Genomic DNA, 27,551 nt, shown 5'->3' with positions numbered 1-27,551 from the left:
TGTGCCTGAAGTGGGAATCAAACTCAGTTCCTCAGTTCCTCAGGACCAAAGTCCACCACCCTAACCACTAGGCCACTCCTCCACTCCACATAGTGTATATACAGGTACTTATTTGTACCTGGGGCAATGGAAGGTTAAGTGACTTGCCCAGAGTCAGAGGGAGCTGAAGTAGGAACTGAACCCAGTTCCCCAGGACCAAAGTCCGCTGTACTAACTACTAGGCTGCTCCTAAGAGTCAGGCAAAGGGGGAGCCATAGGATTCCTGGAAGTGTGTTGGGCTTGCCAACTTCAGAGGTATCTACAGATATTATTACTGAGGCTGTGTGTGCCACTCCCCTGCAAATCCTGCCTGTCTCAAATCATTGAATGGCCCAAACTGTGCTGCAGTTGTACAAAGAGTGAATTGGAAGAATAAGAGGGGTGCATGGGAGAGAAAGGGGGTGCTGGACAAGAAAAGGATGAGAGGAGCATGCTGGAGAGGAGGGGAAACAGGGGTTCTGCTACCACAGGATGCAGAAAAGGGCTGGTCCTGGCACTGTCTCTTCATCAGTCTTTTGAGAGAAAAGATAAGTGAGATCAAGTTCCACAAGTGAATGAAGGTGTTCACAGTAATAGAGAGAAGGGTGAATCAGGTGTCTATCCAGAGGGGTCCAGGATAGGAGAGAGGTTTGGACAAGTTCCTGGAGGAAAAGTCCATAGTCTGCTATTGAGACAGATATGGGGAAGCCACTGCTTGCCCTGGGATTGGTAGCATGGAATGTTGCTACTATTTGGGTTCCTGTCAGGTACTTGTGACCTGGATTGGCCACTGCTGGAAACAGGCTATTGGGCTAGATGGACCCTTGGTCTGACCCAGTATGGCTGTTCTTATGTAGAGAGCTGTTTAACCGGTGCTTTATCCAGACACTAGAGAATTCTGTTTGCTGATGTAGCTTCAATTTAGTGGAACATTCGGCGAGAGGCCTTGGAGCGGGTTCTGCCATTGGGGAAGGAGACTGGCAGTGATGCCCCTGAATCATGAACTGGTTTTGGGGCTTTGCTGCCGCCTTATGCTGATTCCAGTTTTCCTTTCTGAACAGAGCTTCCCACAGGCTCTCAGATTGCTTATGAATAAAGAATAATTACAGATAATGGCTCTGGCAGCATGAGCGGATTAAGGGATTCCAGAAAACAGTAATTGAAAAGCCTTTTCCACCTCTGGCCCATGGCTCCCAGATCTCAGGATTTCAGTGGTGCCTGGAAGACTCAGCTTACCTTGTTCCGCTTGGCTGTGTGTTTTGTGTCCACGTTTTCACAACATGTGGCTCTAGAGGGGCAATTGAGGATGCCAACCGGAGATGCTGCCACCTTCTCTTGGACAGAAATGAGGATGTGATTACATTTCTTTTCATTTCATACTTTGTTCTCTCTCATCACAGGGGCAACACTTTTTCTGATTTACTCTTACGTTCTTCTATTGTGGAAGCTTTTCCAGTTCTGTGTTTATCCCTGAATCTTTCTTACTTTCCATTCACTCTCCTAATATCCTGCCAAAAGCTCATTCACAGTGCATTTATATGAATTTTCATGACTTGATATGCCAAATACATAATTTGATTTATAAAAATAAAATATTAGTACATAAGTACATAAGTAGTGCCATACTGGGAAAGACCAAAGGTCCATCTAGCCCAGCATCCTGTCACCGACAGTGGCCAATCCAGGTCAAGGGCACCTGGCACGCTCCCCAAACGTAAAAACATTCCAGACAAGTTGTACCTAAAAATGAGGAATTTTTCCAGTCCATTTAATAGCGGTCTATGGACTTGTCCTTTAGGAATCTATCTAACCCCTTTTTAAACTCCGTCAAGCTAACCGCCCGTACCACGTTCTCCGGCAATGAATTCCAGAGTCTAATTACACGTTGGGTGAAGAAAAATTTTCTCCGATTCGTTTTAAATTTACCACACTGTAGCTTCAACTCATGCCCTCTAGTCCTAGTATTTTTGGATAGCGTGAACAGTCGCTTCACCTCCACCCGATCCATTCCACTCATTATTTTATACACTTCTATCATATCTCCCCTCAGCCGTCTCTTCTCCAAGCTGAAAAGCCCTAGCCTTCTCAGCCTCTCTTCATAGGAAAGTCGTCCCATCCCCACTATCATTTTCGTCGCCCTTCGCTGTACCTTTTCCAATTCTACTATATCTTTTTTGAGATACGGAGACCAGTACTGAACACAATACTCCAGGTGCGGTCGCACCATGGAGCGATACAACGGCATTATAACATCCGCACACCTGGACTCCATACCCTTCTTAATAACACCCAACATTCTATTCGCTTTCCTAGCCGCAGCAGCACACTGAGCAGAAGGTTTCAGCGTATCATCGACGACGACACCCAGATCCCTTTCTTGATCCGTAACTCCTAACGCGGAACCTTGCAAGACGTAGCTATAATTCGGGTTCCTCTTACCCACATGCATCACTTTGCACTTGTCAACATTGAACTTCATCTGCCACTTGCACGCCCATTCTCCCAGTCTCGCAAGGTCCTCCTGTAATCGTTCACATTCCTCCTGCGACTTGACGACCCTGAATAATTTTGTGTCATCGGCGAATTTAATTACCTCACTAGTTATTCCCATCTCTAGGTCATTTATAAATACATTAAAAAGCAACGGACCCAGCACAGACCCCTGCGGGACCCCACTAACTACCCTCCTCCACTGAGAATACTGGCCACGCAATCCTACTCTCTGCTTCCTATCTTTCAACCAGTTCTTAATCCATAATAATACCCTACCTCCGATTCCATGACTCTGCAATTTCTTCAGGAGTCTTTCGTGCGGCACTTTGTCAAACGCCTTCTGAAAATCCAGATATACAATATCAACCGGCTCCCCATTGTCCACATGTTTGCTTACCCCCTCAAAAAAATGCATTAGATTGGTGAGGCAAGACTTCCCTTCACTAAATCCGTGCTGACTTTGTCTCATCAGTCCATGTTTTTGTATATGCTCTGCAATTTTATTCTTAATAATAGCCTCCACCATCTTGCCCGGCACCGACGTCAGACTCACCGGTCTATAATTTCCCGGATCTCCTCTGGAACCCTTCTTAAAAATCGGAGTAACATTGGCTACCCTCCAGTCTTCCGGTATTACACTCGATTTTAGGGACAGATTGCATATTTCTAACAGTAGCTCCGCAAGTTCATTTTTTAGTTCTATTAATACTCTGGGATGAATACCATCAGGTCCCGGTGATTTACTACTCTTCAGCTTGCTGAACTGACCCATTACATCCTCCAAGGTTACAGAGAATTTGTTTAGTTTCTCCGATTCCCCCGCTTCAAATATTCTTTCCGGCACCGGTGTCCCCCCCAAATCCTCCTCGGTGAAGACCGAAGCAAAGAATTCGTTTAATTTCTCCGCTACGGCTTTGTCCTCCTTGATCGCCCCTTTAACACCATTTTCGTCCAGCGGCCCAACCGACTCTTTGGCCGGTTTCCTGCTTTTAATGTATCTAAAAAAGTTTTTACTATGTATTTTTGCTTCCAACGCTAATTTCTTCTCAAAGTCCTTTTTTGCCCTCCTTATCTCCGCTTTGCATTTGGCTTGGCATTCCTTATGATCTATCCTGTTACTTTCAGTTGGTTCTCTTCTCCACTTTCTGAAGGATTGTTTTTTGGCTCTAATGATTTCCTTTATCTTACTGTTTAGCCACGCCGGCTGACGTTTAGTCTTTTTTCCCTTTTTTCTAATACGTGGAATATATTTGTCCTGAACCTCCAGGATGGCGTTTTTAAACAGCATCCACGCCTGATGCAAGTTTTTTACTCTGCGAGCTGCTCCTTTCAGTCTTTTTTTCACCATTTTTCTCATTTTGTCGTAATCACCTTTTCTATAGTTAAACGCTAGCGTACTTGATTTCCTAGTTTCACTTCCTTCAATGCCAATATCAAAACCGATCATATTATGATCACTGTTATCAAGCGGCCCTCGTATCGTTACCCCCTGCACTAGATCATGAGCACCACTAAGGACTAAGTCTAGTATTTTTCCTTCTCTTGTCGGCTCCTGAACTAGCTGTTCCATGAAGCTGTCCTTGATTTCATCAAGAAATCTTATGTCCCTTGCGTGTACAGATGTTACATTACCCCAGTCTATATGCGGGTAATTGAAATCCCCCATTATTATTGTGTTGCCCAGTTTGTTTGCGTCCCTGATTTCCTTTAACATTTCCGCATCCGTCTGTTCGTCCTGGCCAGGCGGACGGTAGTACACTCCTATCACTATCCTTTTCCCCTTTGCACATGGAATTTCAATCCACAGTGATTCCAAGGAGTGTTTGCTTCCTGCAGAATTTTCAATCTATTTGATTCAAGGCTCTCGTTAATATACAATGCTACCCCTCCACCAATCCGATTCACCCTATCACTACGATATAATTTGTACCCCGGTATGACAGTGTCCCACTGGTTATCCTCCTTCCACCAGGTCTCAGAGATGCCTATTATATCTAATTTTTCATTTAGTGCAATATATTCTAACTCCCCCATCTTATTTCTTAGGCTCCTGGCATTCGCATATAGACATTTCAAACTATGTTTGTTGTTCCTAAGTACATCATGCTTAGTACTTGACAGTATTAATTGGCAATCTTTTGTCTGATTTTTATTGTTATTTAAAGATACCCGATCTACTACAATCTCTTTTGCAACCTCACTATCAGGATACTCTATCTTCCCTGTTATGGTGATATCTTTGAAAGATACCTTATCCCGAACCATGCTCTTTTGAGCGACTGTCGGCCTTCCCCCCATTTCTAGTTTAAAAGCTGCTCTATCTCCTTCTTAAACGCCGATGCCAGCAGCCTGGTCCCACTCTGGTTAAGATGGAGCCCATCCTTTCGGAATAGGCTCCCCCTTCCCCAGAATGTTGCCCAGTTCCTAACAAATCTAAAGCCCTCCTCCCTGCACCATCGTCTCATCCACGCATTGAGACTCTGGAGCTCTGCCTGTCTCTTGGGCCCTGCGCGTGGCACAGGTAGCATTTCAGAAAATGCTACCCTGGAGGATCTGGATTTCAGCTTTCTACCTAAGAGCCTAAATTTTGCTTCCAGAACCTCTCTCCCACATTTTCCTATGTCATTGGTACCCACATGTACCAAGACAGCGGACTCCTCCCCAGCACTATCTAGAATCCTATCTAGGTGACACGTGAGGTCCGCCACCTTCGCACCAGGCAGGCAAGTCACCAGGCGATCCTCACGTCCACCAGCCACCCAGCTATCTATATGCCTAATGATCGAATCACCAAGTACAACAGCTGTCCTAACCTTTCCCTCCCGGGCAACATTTGGAGATATATCCTCGGTGCGAAAGGATAATACATCCCCTGGTGGGCAGGTCCTGGCTACAGGAGTACTTCCTACTTCACCAGGGTGATGCTCTCCTTCTAGGAGACCTCCCTCCTCCAAGGTAAACTCATAGCATGGTCCTTGCCATTTTCAGGGCCTATACTGTATATATTTTTTTTTTCCTTCTCTCACTTTTTTCCTTGTCTCTTTTCATTCTCTCTTTGTCCTGTCTCTTTCTTTACTCTCTTGTCTCAGCCCCTCTGTCCATATAGCCCTTCTCCCGTTTCAAAACTGCCTATCAACTCCTCCATAAGAACATAAGAGTAGCCATACTGGGTCAGATCAACGGTCCATCTAGCCCAGTATCCTGTTTTCTAAACAGTGGCCAAGCCAGGTCACAAGTACCTGGCAGAAACCCAAATCGTGGCAAATCCCAGGGCAAGTAGTTGCTTCCCATGTCTGTCTCAATAGCAGACTATGGACTTTTCCTCCAGGAATTTGTCCAAACCTTTTTTAAACCCAGATACGCTAACCGCTATTACCACCTCCTCTGGCAAAGAGTTCGAGAGCTTAACTATTGGTTGAGTGAAAAAATATTTTCTCCTATTTGTTTTAAAAGTATTTCCATGCAACTTTTGCGAGTGTCCCCTAGTCTTTGTAGTTTTGGAATGAGTAAATTTTAATTTAACAGTGGATAGGTTACAATGCTTAAGCCTACCTATCCACTGCTACTCAATGGTACTTAACTGGACAGCACCATTACCCCATTACCCCAGGTCCACTCTGATGACCTGCCCTGGGCCTCCACTCCAGGTGCTGCATGTCTGGACAGAAATATAGAACTTATAGGAACCAGTAGATCTCCAAGTCAAAGAAAAGGATACATACATATTTTTAAATATAGAATAGATAGATGTCAAGAAATCTATTAAGAAAGAGGGACACAGGGAAGAGATCCAAAACAGAAATGTGAAAATATAAAAATTCAAAATAGCTTAGCTTTAGGCTTGCACCACTTTTCAAAAAGTTCAAACTCAGGAAACAGCCGCTCTCCTACAGACAGACTTACTAGGCACCAGGTAGAGGAGTGTGGTAGCCGTGTTAGTCCACTCTTAAGGTTATCAATAGAAATCAAACAAAATAAAACATGGAAAAGAAAATAAGATGATACCTTTTTTATTGGACATAACTTAATACATTTCTTGATTAGCTTTCGAAGGTTGCCCTTCTTCATCAGATCGGAAATAAGCAAATGTGCTAGCTGACAGTGTATATAAGTGAAAACATTCAAGCATTACTATGACAGTCTGACAGGGTGGGAGGATGGGGGTGGGTCGGAGGTATGCATGGGGACATCAAAGCATATCATTGATATTCTAACAGGGTGGGTGTGGATAGGTGAGGGGTGGGGTGATCAACAGAGAAATACTGCTTTTATGCTTTATAATGGGTTAGGAACCCTAGATCCTTGTTAAGTCCTTTCTGTTGGGTGTTAAAATATTCAATCATTCTGACTTCAAAGGTCTTACGTTCTTGTATGGTTTTAAAGTTACCTTTTAGGATTCTCACTGTGAAGTCACTGGTACAGTGTCCTGATCCTGTAAAATGCTGACCAACAGGCGTGGGAACCCTGCTGGCACCAGTATTGTTCATATGATGTCTATGTAAATTGAATCTTGTCTTAAGCATCTGGCCTGTTTCTCCAATATAGCATCCTTCGTTACATTTTTTACACTGAATGATATATACCACATTGGAAGATGAGCAAGTGAAAGATTCCTTTATGTTGAATATCTTTCCTTTGTGAATAACTGTGGGGTCCTGTGAAATATTTTGGCATAGTTTGCAACTGGATAAATTACAAGGAAGTGTGCCCTTCTGTTCCTTTTTAGTCTGTGATGGAAGTTTACTTCTGATTAGCTTGTGTTTTAAGTTGGGTGGCTGTCGGAAGGCCAGTACTGGTGGGGATGGGAATATCTCTTTCAGTAATTCATCCTCCTAGAGTATAGGTTGTAGATCTCTTATGATGAGGCACCAGGTACAAGGTACAATGGAGCCAAATTAAGTCTCAATCAACTCTGCAGTAGAAAAATTCAATAACAACAAAAAAAAGCCACAGATTTGGAAGTACAGCACCCTTATTAAACAATGAATGCAGCATAAAAGAAATAAAACACAGATGGACAAATTTAGAACTTATAGGGACCAGCAGAAGTTGTCTGCTTCCTTCATGTGGGGTTTGCAGACAGCATCTTTCACTTATGGTACACTGTGGTCAGACTGCCTTGTTGTAAATGACACAACGTCCTTGTGTTTCTTCTGTGTCTGACTGCTGATTAATATTTGCTGAGCCTGTTCTTGTCGTCCTTAAGGTGACACTCCTGGCAGACTCCTCTGCGTGCATCGGTCTGTCATTGACCATCGCTGTCTGCAGTAAGGTTTTGTGTGTGATGCAGAACTTTGAGCAATACGCTTCACCTCTATCGCAGATATGTCACTGCTCCTTGCACAGCTCCTTAATAACATTCATTTCAGGGACCAATGTTTTTCATTCTTGCAGAAGATTGTAAAATATAATGAAATGCCAAGAAGATGGAGTGAATGAAGTTCGTCAAACTGAAGTGATTCAAATCTGTTGAAAATTTCAGGGCTGCTGACAAGTCTGGGAACATTTTACTCAATCACCTCCTGGGAGGGAATCAATAACAAGGGTGGCATCGCCAGAGAAAGCTCCGGAAAGAGTACACTGCCCAGATAAGAAATGCGGCAGCTGAGGGAGATTTGGAGAGTTTTGCTTTTGGAAATTCAAGTGTGTCTATCTATTTTTAATGGAAAATCAAATCGAGGGCATGAATTGCCTGCACATAGCTTTAGTCTGGCAATTTTCAGTTCAACGAAAATTTTATTGTTTCAATAAGAATTATACAAGAGCATAAGAAACAACCAAAACAAAGGGAGGGGGGGCTTTAGTCAAACTGAGGTAAAAAAAAGTGGCCTTAGTACGTGCTTATGTGGCTAAAATGACCGAATTTCAGATTTTTAAAAACTTAATGGCCACTTGCTAATTTTCCCATTATAGTGTGACCCCTTTCCCCCACCTACTTTGCAAGGGCTTATGTGCTAAACCTGTGCTAATTGGTTAGTCTGTGGCAATGTAGTATCCTGCTTATTTTTGAAAGAGAAGGGCGGCCATCTTCCGACACAAATCGGGAGATGGCTGGCCTTCTCCCAAACCTGGCCAAATCAGTATAATCGAAAGCCAATTTTGGCCTGCTTCACCTGATTTCCATCGCAGGGCCGGCCAAAGTTCAAGGGGGCATGTCAGCAGGGTACTGAAGACAGGACGGGGGTGTGGTTAAGATATGGCCAGCTTCGGCCGATAATGGAAAAAAGAAGGCTGGCTCTGACGAGCACTTGGCCGGCTTTACTTGGTCCATTTATTTTTAGGACCAAACCTCAAAAAAGTACCCAAACTGACCAGATGACCACCGGAGGGAATCGGGGATCACCTCCCCTTACTCCCCCAGTGGTCACCAACCCCCTCCCACCCAAAAACACTAATTAAAAAACATTTTTTCCAGCCTCTATGCCAGCCTCAAATGTTATACCCACTTGTGGTGGTAAATGGGAGCCCTCCAAAACCCACCTGAAACCCACTGTACCCACATGTAGGTGCCCCCCGATACCCTTTAAGGGCTATGGTAGTGTTGTACAGTTGTGGGTAGTGGGTTTGGGGATTTTTGGGGGGCTCAGCACACAAGGTAAGGGAGCTATGCACCTGAGATCAATTTGTGAAGTCCATTGCAGTGCCCCCTAGGGTGCCCGGTTGGTGTCCTGGCATGTGAGGGGGACCAGTGCACTGTAAATGCTGGCTCCTCCCACGACCAAATGGCTTGGATTTGGCCGGGTTTGAGATGGCCGCCATTAGTTTCAATTATTGGCGAAAACCAATGGCGGCTATCTCTAATGCCAGTTATCTCTAAGGGTGGCCCAAATGTTGAGATTTGGCCGGCCCAGACCGTATTATCGAAATGAAAGATGGCCAGCCATCTTGTTTCAATAATACGGTTGGCTCCGCCGCTTCCCGGGGCTGTCCCCAGAGATGGCCACCCTTATAGATGGGCGCCCCCATTCGATTATGCCCCTCAAATGTTAACCAATCAGTGCAGAACATGTTGACCCTCCACCTCCAGGCCTGCCACCACCAGAATTACAGCAGGATGCCTGAGCACACCTCATGCTATGGGGTTATATTTGCTTCTTTTCTTACTTTTGAATTACACATTTCTCTTGTTTTCTGACACTGTCGCTTGTATTCTCTTTGGGGTTTTCTGAGTTTTAAAGCAATGCAAGCATTTATAATATCAAGCTTAGACTATTGTAATTCAGTTTTTGCAATTAGGATCTTTGCAGATCCTACAGAATACAGCTGTTTGTTTTCTATTTTGTGCTAAACGATTTGATCGTGTTACACCCTTCACTCGTTATACTGGCTGCCGATTTAAAATATTGTGTTTAGCCTTTAAGTCTTATCTTGGAGTTCCTTCTTATTTATTCAAATATGGTTCTTCCTTATACTCCGTCTCATACATTAAGGTCAGTGGATGATCATCATTTCATCCATCACCTAGGCTAGTCCATTAAAATAGTACTTGATCTTCTGCGTTTTTATTTTTGGCACCTACATAAGTACATAAGTAATGCCACACTGGGAAAAGACCAAGGGTCCATCGAGCCCAGCATCCTGTCCACGACAGCGGCCAATCCAGGCCAAGGGCACCTGGCGAGCTTCCCAAACGTACAAACATTCTATACATCTTATTCCTGGAATTGTGGATTTTTCCCAAGTCCATTTAGTAGTGGTTTATGAACTTGTCCTTTATGAAACCGTCTAACCCCTTTTAAAACTCTGCCAAGCTAACCGCCTTCACCACGTTCTCCGGCAACGAATTCCAGAGTTTAATTATGCGTTGGGTGAAGAAACATTTTCTCCGATTTGTTTTAAATTTACTACACTGTAGTTTCATCGCATGCCCCCTAGTCCTAGTATTTTTGGAAAGCGTGAACAGACACTTCACATCCACCTGTTCCACTCCACTCATTATTTTATATACCTCTATCATGTTCATGTCTCCCCTCAGCCGTCTCTTCTCCAAGCTGAAAAGCCTTAGCCTCCTTAGTCTTTCTTTATAGGGAAGTCGTCCCATCCCCGCTATCATTTTAGTCGCCCTTCGCTGCACCTTTTTCCAATTCCACTATATCTTTCTTAGATGTGGCGACCAGAATTGAACACAATACTCAAGGTGTGGTCGCACCATGGAGCGATATAATGGCATTATAACATTCTCACACCTGTTTTCCATACCTTTCCTAATAATACCCAACATTCTATTCGCTTTCCGAGCCGCAGCAGCACACTGAGCAGAAGTTTTCAGTGTATTATCGACGACGACACCCAGATCCCTTTCTTGGTCCGTGACTCCTAACGTGGAACCTTGCATGACGTAGCTATAATTCGGGTTCTTTTTTCCCACATGCATCACCTTGCACTTGCTCACATTAAACGTCATCTGCCATTTAGCCGCCCAGTCTCCCAGTCTCGTAAGGTCCTTCTGTAATTTTTCACAATCCTGTCGCAAGTTAATGACTTTGAATAACTTTGTGTCATCAGCAAATTTAATTACCTCGCTAGTTACTCCCATCTCTAAATCATTTATAAATACAGTATATTAAAAAGCAGCGGTTTTAGCACAGACCCCTGAGGAACCCCTAAGGACGCTCCACCTAAATTGTGGAGCGACCTTCAGAAGTATAACTTTCTTTTCCAAAATTCAAATTCCACCTTAAGACATATTTCCTCGAATTAGCTTATGGATCCCCCCCCTCCCCCCCCAAAGTATAAATGTGTGTAAAATTTTTAACTATTTTTGAAGCATCATTAGGCCTGTGGGATAAAGCTCAATCTGTCACTTTTGTCTGTTTTGCCTCCTCTGTCCCTTCAGTGTATGACTGACAACTCTCTCCTATTAAGACATGGTGTTCTTTTCCATGTAGGTATTCAATCCAGTGCCCTGGAATATCACGTAGCTTCCGAAGTATTGATCCACTCTAAATTGCTATCTGGTGTCTTGTAAGATGTCCAGCAGCCATCACGGTAAACTTTTAGAATCACTGGAAATAAGAGCTTTTCCTAGAGCATACTGGAGCGAAGGCCCAGCACTTAGGGGTCAGGGCTGCAGAATAATCCTGAAAAATGCTTCATAGCACACCTCGTCCTTGCGCTCCTTCTAATGTCTTAGGAACACAGCTTTCTGTGCATAATTATAAAATTTAGCCATGGATCACTGTCTCTCCTGCAACCAAGCCAATGAGCTTATTCCAACCAGATTGGAGTTGTCCCTTCACTGGCAGGAAGATAACAGTAATCCAGCATTCCAATGTTTCTAGGAGAGATCGGTCCACTACCAATTCCAGTATCAAGATGTGCCAGTTGAGTAGTTTCTGTCTCTGTTCCGTGCTCCAGATCTGAAACTCTGCATTCCAGTTTCTCTGTGCGCCTTGTAAGTTCTAAGTTGTGAGAGGCCCACAATCTACTCAGATAGTTGATTAAATCTAGAATCCACAGGTTTCACCACTGAGTCCATCAGTTCTGATATTACAGATTCCATGCCAAGCAGCTGTGAGGCCTGTGGCGAATTCACCATCTTGTCATCGGTCGTGCGGCTACAGTCTTTGTTCTTCTGAGCTTTAGTAGGCCATCAGAATTGAAGTTTTTGTCAAATATTTGTCCATATACAGGTTCCTGCACAGTATCAAAGTTTAATGTCAATAGGATGATAATAATGGGCTTATGCTGAGGGATCGTGGGAGGAGCCCAATGCAGTTCCTAGAAACACGCCTGGAGTCAATCACAGCATCAGGTTTCCTCCCAGACTGCTATTTATGTGGCCTTATTTTGTCACTTAGCTATAGGGCAGTGAATACTGCCAGCTGCTCCCTGACCCCACCCTCGGAATGCCCTCTCTAGCCGGCTTGAAAAATGGTTGGTCAGAGCTGATATTCAGTTGTACTGCCCAGTTAAATAGCAGCCAATATTGGTGGGCAGCCCTCAAAACCCAATTTAAGTGGGCCTCTCCTGCTGACAAATCATTTTGAATATTGACCAGATTTCTTTTTGACTACTGTTAAGGCTCAGTAGCACATTGCCATATTTTTCTACAGTCGAGCCTGTCTTTGTCTAGGCGAGAAACAACTCTCCTTTCAGTTTATACCCTTGATAATTATGGACTCATAGTTGTGGGGAGAACCGATGGAAATGTTTGTGCATACAGTACTGGATCTTCTTTTAAGGAACCATTTTTCCTAAGGCCACCTCTAGTGTGATTTCCAGATGACACTGTTGTCATCTTTTCATCCATGTGGAGGTAGAATTAGACCTCCAGGAAACGCTGAGCAAACATATTTCTTAGGTCATGAATTCCCTTCTAAATCCTGATCAGGTCCTTTTGGTTAGAAAATAATCTGTGCATGGTAGGAATGTTGTCCTGATGCCACCAGCCTTGCATTTCGAAGATGTTGACCCCTTTGCAGAACATCAAGTCTAGCATGTAACCATTTTCACGAGTTGGAGATCTGATCACCTGTGTGAATCCTAAAGCTGCCATTGTATCAAAGAAAGCAGTGGTGGTGGTGTCTGGAGTTACAATAGGTAGGTTAGTCTCCCAGTATCATTAATCAAGGGAACCTCGGGGTTACCTCTTTCAACAGGAGTTCTTGCAAGGTGCTTTGTAGACCACGAGTAACCACAGCTGTTCCTTATCTCCTAACTGGATTAGGAGGCATTCTGAATCAGGTGGGGGATGGTGACTTTATGCAATTTGATTCTTTTGATCAGAACTGTTACCCCCACCACCCACCTCTTGGTTCATGCTGGATAGTGAATCCTGTTGGGCATAGTTCAATCAATGGGAGTCCTCCACTTTCATTCAGCCAGATGTTATTTATTCCCAGGATACCTAGCTGGTATTCAGTGATGACATCATGAATTATAGGACATTTTTTATTGGCTGAGCCTAAAGCAAAGATATGAAGTCTGTAACCTAATCACCAAAGGCAGATCATTCAAAGTAAAACTGAAGAAACAGAAAAAGAAGCTTTCAATGTCTGCTACAGTTTAAACCTAACTGGGGAGTTGCTGTTGAAGATCTGCCCCGACCACCATGAAATTAACCAGTTAGTGCTGGGGCAGGCTGGTGGTGGATCGGGGTAACATAACATAACATAATATAACATTTATTCTTATAGCCTGCAATACCTCGCGGTTTGATGCGGATTACAAAAGAAAAAGAGACTGAACAATTCAGGAAATACAATATTATACAAATAGGAAAATGTGCCTATAACAATCAATTCTCATTAAAACCAATGACTTTAACAACCATCTAAAATGAATGTAACTTGAAGCTTGGGTTATTGAAGGAGAAATATCTTTTCCCAATTTAGCAGCTTGATAAGCTAATAATCAATCATTTTCTTCTAAAATTTACCCTTTAAAGGTGGGAAGGAAAACAATTTTTTTAAGTGAACATTACGCTCTGGATTTCACAGTACAAAACTATTTACCAAATATGAAGGCGCTAACCCAGACAATACCTTATACATCACACCAAACAATTTAAAATGTACCTGGGCTGCCAGCAGTAACCAATGAACTTTTGAATAATAAAATGTTAAGTGATCAGAACGTTTCAGAGAATAAATCAATCTCAACGCAGAATTCTGAATCACCTGCAGTTTTTACATTAATACTTAGGAACACCCCAAATAAATAATGTTACAATAATCTAGGGAGCTTAATAATAGAGTCTGGACCAACAACCGAAAATGGTAAACTTCAAAATATTTATGAATACATCATAATTTACGCATCAGGAAGAAAGCTTTCTGGATAACCTTATTAACGAAGCTCCAAGGTACCTGTTGAATCAAAAAACACCCCTAGAATCTTCACAGAAAGGGAGAAAACTTGAACGAGCATGGAAAAAGATAAAAGATGAACACACACTCAAGGCATGGAAACAGATACGAAGACAATACAAATACGCAATAAGACATTCCAAAAGGACATACTATAAAATTAAAATAGGGCCTGATCACAAAGACACGAAGAAACTACACTAACTCGTGAACAAACTACAAGACACTACGGTGGTCACTACAACCAATACAGACATTCCATCTGCAGACAAACTTGCTAAATATTTCAATGAAAAAATTACAAACCTACATAACAAGCTACCCCAGGGCAATACTGATATCAAAAACTTCATCAATAGCCTGGATCCAACCCCCAGAGAATACCCAGCTGACCGAACTTGGTCAAACTTCACTCTCCTTACCGCCGAAATAGTCACCCAGGCGATCAAAAGGTTCTCTAACACCTACTGTAAATTGGATACCTGCCCCAGCTACCTAATAAAATCCACCCCTGACCGCTTCATAACTGACCTCACATCCTACCTAAACTACACGCTTCAACAAGGCCTTTTCCCTAAGGAAAACGGGAACATTCTACTCACTCCAATACCGAAAAACACCAAGAAAAACACAAACGAAATCACCAACTACCGACCAGTAGCATCTATCCTACTGGTAATCAAATTGATGGAAAGCATGGTAACCAAGCAACTTACTGATTATCTAAACAAATTCTCAATATTACATGAATCACAATCAGGATTTTGCCCCCTCCATAGCACAGAAACAGTACTAATCACTCTCTTGGCGAAATTCAAGCAAGAAATAGCAACAGGCAAAAACATACTTCTCCTCCAATTCGACATGTCCAGTGCATTCGACATGGTAAACCATAATACACTACTAAGACTCCTAGACTACTTCGGGATCGGAGGAAATATATTTAGCTGGATCAAGGGTTTCCTAATCTCTAGAACAGTGAAATCAAATTCAAGCATATCATCACCGTGGAAAGCAGACTGCGGAGTACTTCAAGGATCACCACTATCACCGATCCTCTTCAACCTAATGATGACCCCACTAGCCAAGTCCTTATCCGACCAAGGTCTTAACCCTTTCATCTATGCGGATGATGTCACAATATACATTCCCTACAAACACGATCCGACAGAAATCACTAACAAAATTAAGCTCGGCTTGAACATCATGGACTCATGGGCTAATGCATTTCAACTAAAACTCAACACAAAAAAAAACACACTGCCTCATCCTCTTATCCCAATACGTGAACAACCCCATAAATATAAACACCCCAGACTACACCCTCCCCATCTCAGACAGCCTGAAACTCCTCAGCGTTACATTCGACCGTAACCTTACACTAGGGAGCCACGTGAAATCCACAACTAAGAAAATGTTCCACTCAATGTGAAAACTCAAACGCGTGAAACCATTCTTCCCGAGGGAAACATTCCGGAACCTGATACAATCAATGCTACTAAGCCACCTAGATTACAGCAATGGAATTATGCGGGATGCAAAGAACAACTCATAAAGAAACTTCAGACCGCTCAAAACACGGCAGCCAGACTTATATTTGGAAAAACGCGATTCGAAAGCACCAAGCTCCTCCGTGAAAAATTGCAGTGGCTCCCAATCAAAGAACTTATTGCATTCAAAATCTGCACCCTGGTTCATAAAATATCTACGGCGAGGCCCCGGGATACATGACAGACCTGATTGACCTACCAACTAGAAATACTTGGTGGAGGAGTGGCCTAGTGGTTAGGGTGGTGGACTTTGGTCCTGGGGAACTGAGGAACTGAGTTCGATTCCCACTTCAGGCACAGGCAGTTCCTTGTGACTCTGGGCAAGTCACTTAACCCTCCATTGCCCCATGTAAGCCGCATTGAGCCTGCCATGAGTGGGAAAGCGCAGGGTACAAATGTAACAAAAATAAAATAGATACTATTGGAGATTCTACATGGAATGTTGCTACTATTGGAGATTCTACGTGGAATGTTGCTACTCTTTGAGATTGTGTTGCCACTATTGGAGATTCTACATGGAATGTTGCTACTGTTGGAGATTCTACATGGAATGTTGCTACTATTTGAGGTTCTGTTGCTACCATTGGAGATTCCACATGGAATGTTGCTACTATTGGAGATTCTACATGGAATGTTGCTGCTATTGGAGATTCTACATGGAATGTTGCTACTCTTTGAGATTCTACACAGAATGTTGCTAGTGAAGGAGTGGCCTAGTGGTTAGGGTGGTGGACTTTGGTCCTGGGGAACTGAGGAACTGAGTTGGATTCCCACCATTTCAGGCACAGGCAGCTCCTTGTGACTCTGGGAAAGTCACTTAACCCTCCATTGCCCCATGTAAGCCGCATTGAGCCTGCCATGAGTGGGAAAGCGCGGGGTAAAAATGTAACAACAAAAAAAATCATCACGAACGTACCTAAACCTGCACTACCTAAGCTGCAAAGGACTCAAATACAAATCAACTTATGCATCCAGCTTTTCCTACATAAGCACAAAACTATGGAACGCACTACCAAAAGCTGTGAAAACAGCGTATAATCACCTAAACTTCCGGAAATCACTAAAAACTTACCTGTTCAAAAAGGCATACCCTACCGACCCTACTTAAATACCTGAACCCTGCAACACTATGAAACCAAAGAACGTAATGAACATAACGTAACTCTTCCTCTATATGATTCCCTAATATGCTGTTTTACTTGAAACTGGTTCTACCATAACATCACCGTGTAACTGTTTACACCGGAATTGGCGAATGCCTTTACGATACTATGTAAGCCACATTGAGCCTGCAAATAGGTGGGAAAATGTGAGATACAAATGTAACAAATAAATAAATAAAATTAATGTAAGATCCCTCAGGCTCCTTGGAGCCTGTAATCAACAACAACGTTGTCCTTTCCGTATTTAACTATTAGTTTGTGGACCGACATCCAACGTTCAACTGTACTAAATATTAATTGTATATTTGATAAAGAAAGTTTAGAAACTTCTAATTGAATAGAAAGGAGGACAGCAATATCATTTACATAACTAAATTATTTTTTCCCAAGGTTTTCTAAAAGCTACCCTAAGTTAACTGGGAAGCTGTTGAAGCACCTGGGTAACCCCCGGTTGGGCGACTCAGGCCTGGGTATTCAGTGCCACTGTCCAGACAGGGGCAGTACTGAGCATTCTATGTGTAGTCCTCCATTACAACGGGGATTACTTCATGTTCAAGTGTACAGCGCTATAGAAATGATAAGTACATAAGTACATAAGTAGTGCCATACTGGGAAAGACCAAAGGTCCATCTAGCCCAGCATCCTGTCACCGACAGTGGCCAATCCAGGTCAAGGGCACCTGGCACGCTCCCCAAACGTAAAAACATTCCAGACAAGTTATACCTAAAATGCGGAATTTTTCCAAGTCCATTTAATAGCGGTCTATGGACTTGTCCTTTAGGAATCTATCTAACCCCTTTTTAAACTCCGTCAAGCTAACCGCCCGTACCACGTTCTCCGGCAATGAATTCCAGAGTCTAATTACACGTTGGGTGAAGAAAAATTTTCTCCGATTCGTTTTAAATTTACCACACTGTAGCTTCAACTCATGCCCTCTAGTCCTAGTATTTTTGGATAGCGTGAACAGTCGCTTCACATCCACCCGATCCATTCCACTCATTATTTTATACACTTCTATCATATCTCCCCTCAGCCGTCTCTTCTCCAAGCTGAAAAGCCCTAGCCTTCTCAGCCTCTCTTCATAGGAAAGTCGTCCCATCCCCACTATCATTTTCATCGCCCTTCGCTGTACCTTTTCCAATTCTACTATATCTTTTTTGAGATACGGAGACCAGTACTGAACACAATACTCCAGGTGCGGTCGCACCATGGAGCGATACAACGGCATTATAACATCCGCACACCTGGACTCCATACCCTTCCTAATAACACCCAACATTCTATTCGCTTTCCTAGCCGCAGCAGCACACTGAGCAGAAGGTTTCAGCGTATCATCGACGACGACACCCAGATCCCTTTCTTGATCCGTAACTCCTAACGCGGAACCTTGCAAGACGTAGCTATAATTCGGGTTCCTCTTACCCACATGCATCACTTTGCACTTGTCAACATTGATAAGTAGTAGTAGTAGTAGTAGTGGAGCAGCCCCTTCCCGGAGTTACTAGGAGGAGGGAACTGGTTGTAAGGGGAAAGAGTGAAGCTTGGCCCTAAGGGGAGTGCTTATGGGAAAATGTTGAGGGACACACATGTCTCTGGCTATGAATGACAGTAGGGGTGTAGTTTAGAGTTGTTGCGGTTGGGGAAAACGCCAGGTCTTTGGTTGCCTCTGGAGGAGAGGGGGAGTCTTAGATGGGATTAATAAACTAAGGCTGGATGAAGGAGAGGTTTCTGCCAGTCTAAGCAGGAACCGTGAAGTGGAGGAGTGCTCCGAGTGGGAAGCAGAGGAACCCAGCCTGGGAGCAGGAACAGGGAAACAGCCTATTGAAGCCAAAGGAGGAGAGATGGGCAGACAAGGAGGTCTGGTCCAAAAGAAAGATCACTTGTGTTTCAGGCACAAATTTAGACTGTTTTGCCCAGAAAGGACGGGTTATGGACAGGAGAACCTGTAAATGTGTACATACTGCAAGATTTACAATTAAAGTGAACTAAAGGATTTAGCCGTATCCCTCAGCGTGGTTCTGACTTATTTGTACAGGGTTTCTCATTGGAGTAAGTTTGTTTGTTCTACTTTGAAAGGATCATTGCCTGCAGAATACTTGAGATCTGGATAAGATGTTTGTTGTAGAGTTTTCAGTAAAGTTCAAGTTTGGATTACAAAAACCCTAGACTGGAGTTTCTTTACTGTGTGAAAGTGAAAATTAAGAGAGTAAAAGAACCTGGTCACACCCTACGGCCTACTGGATTTTACCTGGCCCGGCCTGCATCCAGCTCAGAGTGTTGAGAGAGAGAAAGAAAACTGCTGGTTTGTGGCCCAGGTCCAGGGTGCCCGACCCTGAGAGCTAGTTGATACCTGAAGACGTTGGTGTGTGATTAGACCCGGGTTGCATGTGTCTAGCTAGCTCATACAACGCTAGCCGTCCCCATCTCCATATTATCTCGAGTCTTTAAAATCCTGTGTCTAATAGGCCAGTTCTGTTCACTAGATCCATTTAATCTCTAGAGGGAATGTTCAGCTGATAGGACTGTATCATTCCCAGGTGCATTACAAATAAAATATACTGGTCAATACTCAGAGTGGGGCTTTTTAAACAGTAGCTGTGGAAGTGATAAAATATCTGGCACTGAATATTTGGATAAGGCAGTCAGCAGTGACAGTGTTCAGTCTGCTAACCAGATAAGACGCAGAACTGCTCTAAATATTTACACACACGTAGACATAGGAGCCAAAGTTAGAGAATTGCTCGGTGTCTGCTTAGCATCATCTCAGTCCATATCCCCCAAAAGATCTCTTAGTTCTTCAAATGCAAATGTGTACGTCAAGGTCTGTCACGATGGTTATGGTGACGGCCACCAGTCCTTGTGCTGTTCCAAGACCACAGGTATCAGGCCAGAAGACTGTGCATTCTGTTTCAGGATTAGCAGTCGGAAAGTCCAGAGCTTCACCTGTGATAACCACCATCTCTCAGCGGTTGAGCCCCTGGGTTCTGGCTGCTGATAGGACTTTAGGAGAGTGGGCAGAACAGAAACCCAGAACTGGACTTAGCTTGGTGGAAACAAGAATCAGGAATAGAGCTAGCTTAACAGGATCAGGAATCAGGAACAGAGCTTTGGTGAGCAGAGGAATGAATGGAGCAGTGGCCGGTACTGGCTGTGGGATAAGAAGCTGCAACCGTAGATGGAGACAAAGTAAAGTCAAGTCTAAGTAGGTAGCTGGCAGAAGCAGTCAGGTCCAGGCTACAGGTTCAGGCAGGAGGCAAGCAGAAACAAAAAAAATGCACCAGAAACGGAATAATAGATGAGACCCCGAGCCACACCATCTCTTAAGAAGGTGAAGGCATCTGACATCAGCGAGGCAACACCCCCACCTGAGAGGAGCTGACCCTGGAAGCCAGGCGGGAAGGAGCCGAGTTAGTGCCGTGGTGGCTGGCCACGTGGCTGCACCAAACCCTGGGAGGCCAGAAGGAGAAACCAAGAGGCTGTGCTAGCATCGTGGTGGCTGCCCACGCCGCCGTGCCGGAACTTGCCCTCACCGTCGCAGTGGACCAGCCTGGGATCGTGACAGTGTGAACTCTTTCTAAAGAGGCATTTTTTACGGTTGCTCAAGCACTTCCATGCCTGTGAATCTACATTCAGTCATCATTTAGGAAGCCACTCGAACACTGTGGATATCACAGCATTATTATGAAGCAGAGACAATGATTTCTTTTAAGGCCTTGAAAGGACTGGTGGTTGACCTTATGTAATTTGGATTCCCTAACTATTTTTATCAGTTATTTAATATCTCTTTTACTTATTTTAAAATGTTATGCCCTTGTTTTGTAAATCATTTATTTAATAGGGTGGTGTAATGGGCGCTCACAATAAATAAAAGGGTAATTGAAAGGCATTATCCGAGGATGCTTCTGACTATCCCAGTCAGCTGTTATCCACATAAGTGCTTTTCAACACTGACTGGATAATTTCCTGAAATAATTCAAAATTCCCCTCAGTTTTTAAATCCCTGCTTCTGCTGCAGTGGATGTTTCTGATTGAAGAACAGATCTCTACATGTCTTTAAATTATAAACCAAGCTGTCCTTTTGTGTTTCCCACTTTTCACTCTCCGGTTCTGACGTTCATCTGAAGCAGATCAATTGGAGCTTGATCATTCCCAGGCAACTCCTACTGTAGTTGGGCCTGGGTTCAACATGGCTCCCTTAACCCCTACCAGTAATTTCATGGTGGTACCACCAGGACTCAAGCTGCCAAATAAATTACATTATTTGTTCAACAATCTGATGAAGAGAGAATAATTCTGAAAAGCTTGTTAAAAGTACATTAAGTTAATCACCTACAACTTTTATCTTCACATATCCAAGTGGACTAATACAGCAATCACATTTCTCTATATCACAGAAAAGACATGGATAATTTCTACACTGGAATCAATTTTAGTTGTAACACCCTAGGGAATTATGCATTAAAGAAATAAAAATTATGCAAAAGCAATTGCTATCATTTTTTTTACACAAAACATTAAATAGAACAGTTTTACAATATCCAAAGAAAAATGATCAGATACTGTAATTCATCACAACAATGGGTTCAAACGGCTGATGCCCTTGATTCCTATTCATCTTACATGTACACAAACACACACACACATGTAGACATGCACAAACATGTACAGATATACACATACATACAAATGCACACAAACACACACACATGCAGACATGCACAAACATGTACAGATATACACATACATACAAATGCACACATAAACACATTGCACATGCACACATACAGAAGCACACGTGTACACATACACAAACATGCTCATGTGCACACAGATATACACTTACACATGCAAATACACACATATGCACGTATATCCACACACAAACAAGTAGACATGTATTTACATACATAAGCATACATATGCTCATACAGATATACACATACACATGCATATACAAATATACACACATGCACATACATACACACACAGGCATATAGACACACACGCATACATAAGCACACAGATAAACACGTACAAATACACATGCACAAGAACACTCATACACATGCATGTACACATACACATGTCCACACACATGCACATGCATATACATGCACACACATACAAATACACATGCATATACATATGCATTAACATATACTCACACACACAGAAATACACATATATGCACACACAACACATGTGCACATATATTCATGCCCACACAGATTTACATATGCATATACACATATATATTATTTATTTGTTATTATTTCTTTGGATTTCGCTCACACCTTTTTCAGTAGTAGCTCAAGGTGAGTTACATTCAGGTCCACTGGGTATTTCCCTGTCCGTGGAGGTCTCACAATCTAATTTTGTAGCTGAAGCAATGGAGGGTTTAATGACTTGCCCAAGATCACAAAGAGCAGCAGGGGGATTTGAACCGGTCACCTCTGGATGTCTATTTGAACCTGGGTTCAAAATGGCTCCCTTAACCCCTACCAATAATTTCATGGTCCTACCACTAGGGATCAAACATTGTTGTAATGTATTACAGTGTCCGTTCATTTTTCTTTGAATATTGTAACACTTGTTCTACTTGACATGTTTTGTGCAAAAAAGGATAGCAATTGCTTCCACATAAATTTTATTTCTTTAATGCATAATTCCCCAGATTGTTACAACTAAAGTCGATTCCACACACCTGTGTAGAAATTATTCATAATATGCATTAACACACGCACACATACAGATATACACATGTACACACACACACAAACACACATGTAGACATGCACATAGATGCAAACATACACAAGCACACATAGATATTCACATACACATGCATATAAGCATAGATATGCATATACACATACAGAAATACATACACACATGCACACTCACATGACCACACACAGATATACACACGTACATGCATAGAAACATACGTATTGTGATAAGGCAGGTAAACATGACCCTAGACAGAAGCAGCCAACCCTAGAACTACCATACCCAGAATCCCTTGGGAGACTGAAAGAGAGGGGTGGACCCAAAAACCTGGAAGGGATCTCTAACCTTAGCAGGAATGGAAGCAACTCCAGGAAATGGGGGCCAGTTACTCCAGCTACCAGCAGAGGGAGCTGTAATCAAGAAGCTCAATTTCCGTGGTTGGGGAATCAATATATAATGCCTCCCAGCTGTGAGGAGGGGAGGGTGGATCTCCTGAAAGCTCTCAGAAGTATAGGAGAGGAGAAAGGCTGTGGAGAGCTAACGGAACCTATGGAGTATGTGGAGGAGGAAATGGACTTGCCTCCAGAACTCCCTTGCTTAGGGGAGCAAGCCAGCATGGACTGGGAAAATACAAAAGCCAACCTTGCCAGCACTTAAAGGCAGTTGTGGGAGGCCACAGGAGTTTGTTACTGTGGAGCGGGAGGTGAACTGTCAGCCCTGCTTGCTACAAGAAGAAAGGTGATGTGCTCATGGGTTATTTTGCTTTTGAACTGAACTTTGCTTAAGTTGTTGAACTGAACTTTAATGGGCCTTTTGAACTGAAGGGAGGGTTGGTGGTGGATTATGTTTTGTGGAACTGGGTCTGCATTAAAATATTTTTTTTGTTTAAACTGAGTCCGGCTTAAGGTGTGGGGCTGCACCAGAACCCTGCGCCCTGAACGGGGCTTTTGGTTACTACCCCAAACACAGAATCGGAGGACCCCTTTACAGTATGCATTAACACATACACACACATATATACACATTCATATACACAAGCACACACATATGTATACACATGCATATACACATACAAACGTGTGCACACACAGATTTAAACATACACATACATGTACACATGCACACACACATATTTACAAACATACACATTCACACAGATGTACACGTACATATGCATATACACACACACATACAGAAGCACACATATACACATGCACAGTTATACCCATACACATGCTTTTACAGATGCATCACATACATACACACACAGATATATGCACTTATATGCACGGAAAACATATAGATGTCCACATGAATGTCTAGACATACATGCACACACACAGAAACATGCACACATACATAAGTACATAAGCACATAAGCATCGCCATGCTGGGACAGACCAAGGGTCCATTGAGCCCAGCACCCTGTCTCCGACAGCGGCCAAAAGAACAAACAATTTGTCCCACCCATCCCAGAAATAGTGGATTTTTCCCACGTCCATTCAAAAACATTCTATGGCCTTTTCCTCCAGGAACCGTCCAACCCTTTTTAAAATTCTGCTAAGTCAACCGCCTTAACCACTTTTTCTGGCAACGAATTCCAGAGTGTGACTATGCATTGAGTGAAGAAAATTTTCCCCCGATTTGTTCTAAATTTACTACACTGCAGCTTCATCGCATGCCCTCTTGTCCTAGTATTTTCGGAAAGTGTAAACAGACGCTCCACATCGGCCCTTTCCATTCCACTCATTATCTTATAGACCTCTATCATATCTCCCCTCAGCCACCTTTTCTCCAAACTGAAGAGCCCCAGCCTCTTCAGCCTTTCCTCATAGGGAAGTATTCCCATCCCCTGTATCATCTTTGTTGCCCTTCTCTGCACCTTTTCTAATTTCACTATATCTTTTTTGAGATGCGGCGACCAGAATTGAATACAATACTCGAGGTGCGGTCGCACCATGGAGCGATACAATGGCAGAATAATATCCTCATTTTTGTTTTCCATCCATTTCCTAATAATACCCAACATTCTATTTGCTTTCCTAGACGCAGCAGCACATTGAGCAGAAGATCTCAACGTATCATCAATGATGACACCTAGATCCCTTTCTTGGTCCGTGACTTCTAACGCTGAACCCTGCATGACGTAGCTATAGTTTGGGTTCCTCTTTCCTACATGCATCACTTTGCACTTGTTCACATTAAACGTCATCTGCCATTTAGACGCCCAATCTCCCAGTCTCGTAAGGTCCTCTTGTAATTTTTCACAATCTTCCTGCGATTTGACGACTTTGAATAACTTTGTGTCATCAGCAGATTTGATTACCTCACTAGTTACCCCCATTTCTAGGTCATTTATAAATATGTTAAAAAGCAGAGGTCCCAGGACCGATCCCTGAGAGATCCCACTAACTACCCTTCTCCATTGCGAATACTGACCATTTAACCCTACTCTCTGTTTCCTATCTTTCAACCAGTTTTTAATCCACAGTAAGACACTACCTCTGATCCCATGTCCCTCTGATTTCCTCTGGAGTCTTTCATGAGGGACTTTATCAAACGCCTTCTGAAAATCTAGATACACAATATCAACCGGCTCACCTTTGTCCACATGTTTGCTTACCCCTTCAAAGAAATGCAACAGATTGGTGAGGCAAGATTTCCCTTCACTAAATTCATGTTGATTTTGTCTCATTAATCCATGCTTTTGAATATGCTCTGTAATTTTGTTCTTAATAATAATCTCTACCATTTTGCCCGGCACAGACATCAGACTCACCGGTCTATAATTTCCCGGGTCTCCTCTGGAACCTTTTTAAAATATCGGTGTTACATTGGCCACCCTCCAATCTTCCGGTACCACACTCGATTTTAAGGATAAATTACATATTACTAACAATAGCTCTGCAAGCTCATTTTTCAGTTCTATCCAGTCCAGGAGATTTGCTACTCTTCAGTTAATAGAACTGCCCCATTACATCCTCCAGGTTTACAGAGAATTCATTGTTTCTCCGACTCGTCAGTTTCGAATACCATTTCTGGCACCAGTATCCCACCCAAATCTTCCTCGGTGAAGACCGAAGCAAAGAATTCATTTAATCTCTCTACTATGGCTTTGTCTTCCCTGATCACCCCTTTTACTCCTCGGTCATCTAGCGGTCCAACCGATTCTTTTGTTGGCTTCCTGCTTTCAATATAACTAAAGTAGAGGAGTGTGGTAGCCATGTTAGTCCACTCTTAAGGTTATCAATAGAAATCAAACAAAATAAAACATGGAAAAGAAAATAAGATGATTCCAATGTGGTATATATCATTCAGTGTAAAAAATGTAACGAAGGATGCTATATTGGAGAAACAGGCCAGATGCTTAAGACAAGATTCAATTTACATAGACATCATATGAACAATACTGGTGCCAGCAGGGTTCCCACGCCTGTTGGTCAACATTTTACAGGACCAGGACACTGTACCAGTGATTTCACAGTGAGAATCTTCAAAGGTAACTTTAAAACCATACAAGAACGTAAGACCTTTGAAGTCAGAATGATTGAATATTTTAACACCCAACAGAAAGGACTTAACAAGGATCTGGGGTTCCTAGCCCATTATAAACCATAAAGCTGTATGTCTCTGTTGATCACCCTCCCCTCACCTATCCACACCCACCCTGTTAGAATATCAATGATATGCTTTGATGTCCCCATGCATACTTCCTACCCACCCCCACCCTGTCAGACTGTCATAGTAATGCTTGAATGTTTTCACTTATATACACTGTCAGCTAGCACATTTGCTTATTTCCGATCTGAGGAAGAAGGGCAACCTTCGAAAGCTAATCAAGAAATGTATTAAGTTATGTCCAATAAAAAAGGTATCATCTTATTTTCTTTTCCATGTTTTATTTTGTTTGATTTCTATTGATAAATATAACTAAAAAATTTTTTACTATATGTTTTTGCCTCCAATGCAATCTTTTTTCGAAGTCCCTATCAGCGAACGTCGAATATTGTGTTCAATTCTGGTCGCCGCATCTCAAAAAAGATATAGCGGAATTAGAAAAGGTGCAGAGAAGGGCGACAAAAATGATAACGGGGATGGGACAACTTCCCTATGAGGAAAGGCTAAAATGGCTAGGGCTCTTCAGCTTGGAGAAAAGGCGGCTGAGGGGAGATATGATAGAGGTCTATAAAATAATGAGTGGAGTTGAACGGTGTAGGATCGTTTATCATAGGTAATAAATTATCTGTGACCCAGGTTCCCCAACAAGAACTATCTGCAGACAAATTATTCTGTACTCGGTCTAGGGGAGGGAACCTTGGAACCTAGCCAATTACTTCCGCGAGAAAGAACTGAAACTGAAAAAGCAGGCTGAAATATATATTAGTTTTTATTATAGATATATATGAAAAGGTATACAAAATAGAACCTCTGGCAAAGCTTTAGCTGAATACAAAAATACTGGCTGATAAAATTATAAACTATACGTCACACTACACTCTCTGATCCTTACTGGTTACCAGATGAAATTACACCACTAATTGGAAGACACCAACTATGTTACGAGGTAGTACAGTTATTAGCAGCTTATCTACTAATCACAGTTATGACCATAACCCGTCTCTTGCTCAGGTAATTACCACTAACTAAACCCAGACTAATAGGAAATAGATCACCGTATCTCTCACCAGGCTGACCTTCGTGGCAGTCTCTCGGGAGTTGCACAGGATATTTCCCAGACTCAAGCTGAGTTACCAGCGAGTCTTCGTCAGAGCCAGGACAGGTACTCT

Source organism: Microcaecilia unicolor, chromosome 3 (assembly GCF_901765095.1).
Source record: "Microcaecilia unicolor chromosome 3, aMicUni1.1, whole genome shotgun sequence".
NCBI lineage: Eukaryota > Metazoa > Chordata > Amphibia > Gymnophiona > Siphonopidae > Microcaecilia > Microcaecilia unicolor.
Note: the sequence above shows the minus strand (reverse complement) of the source record.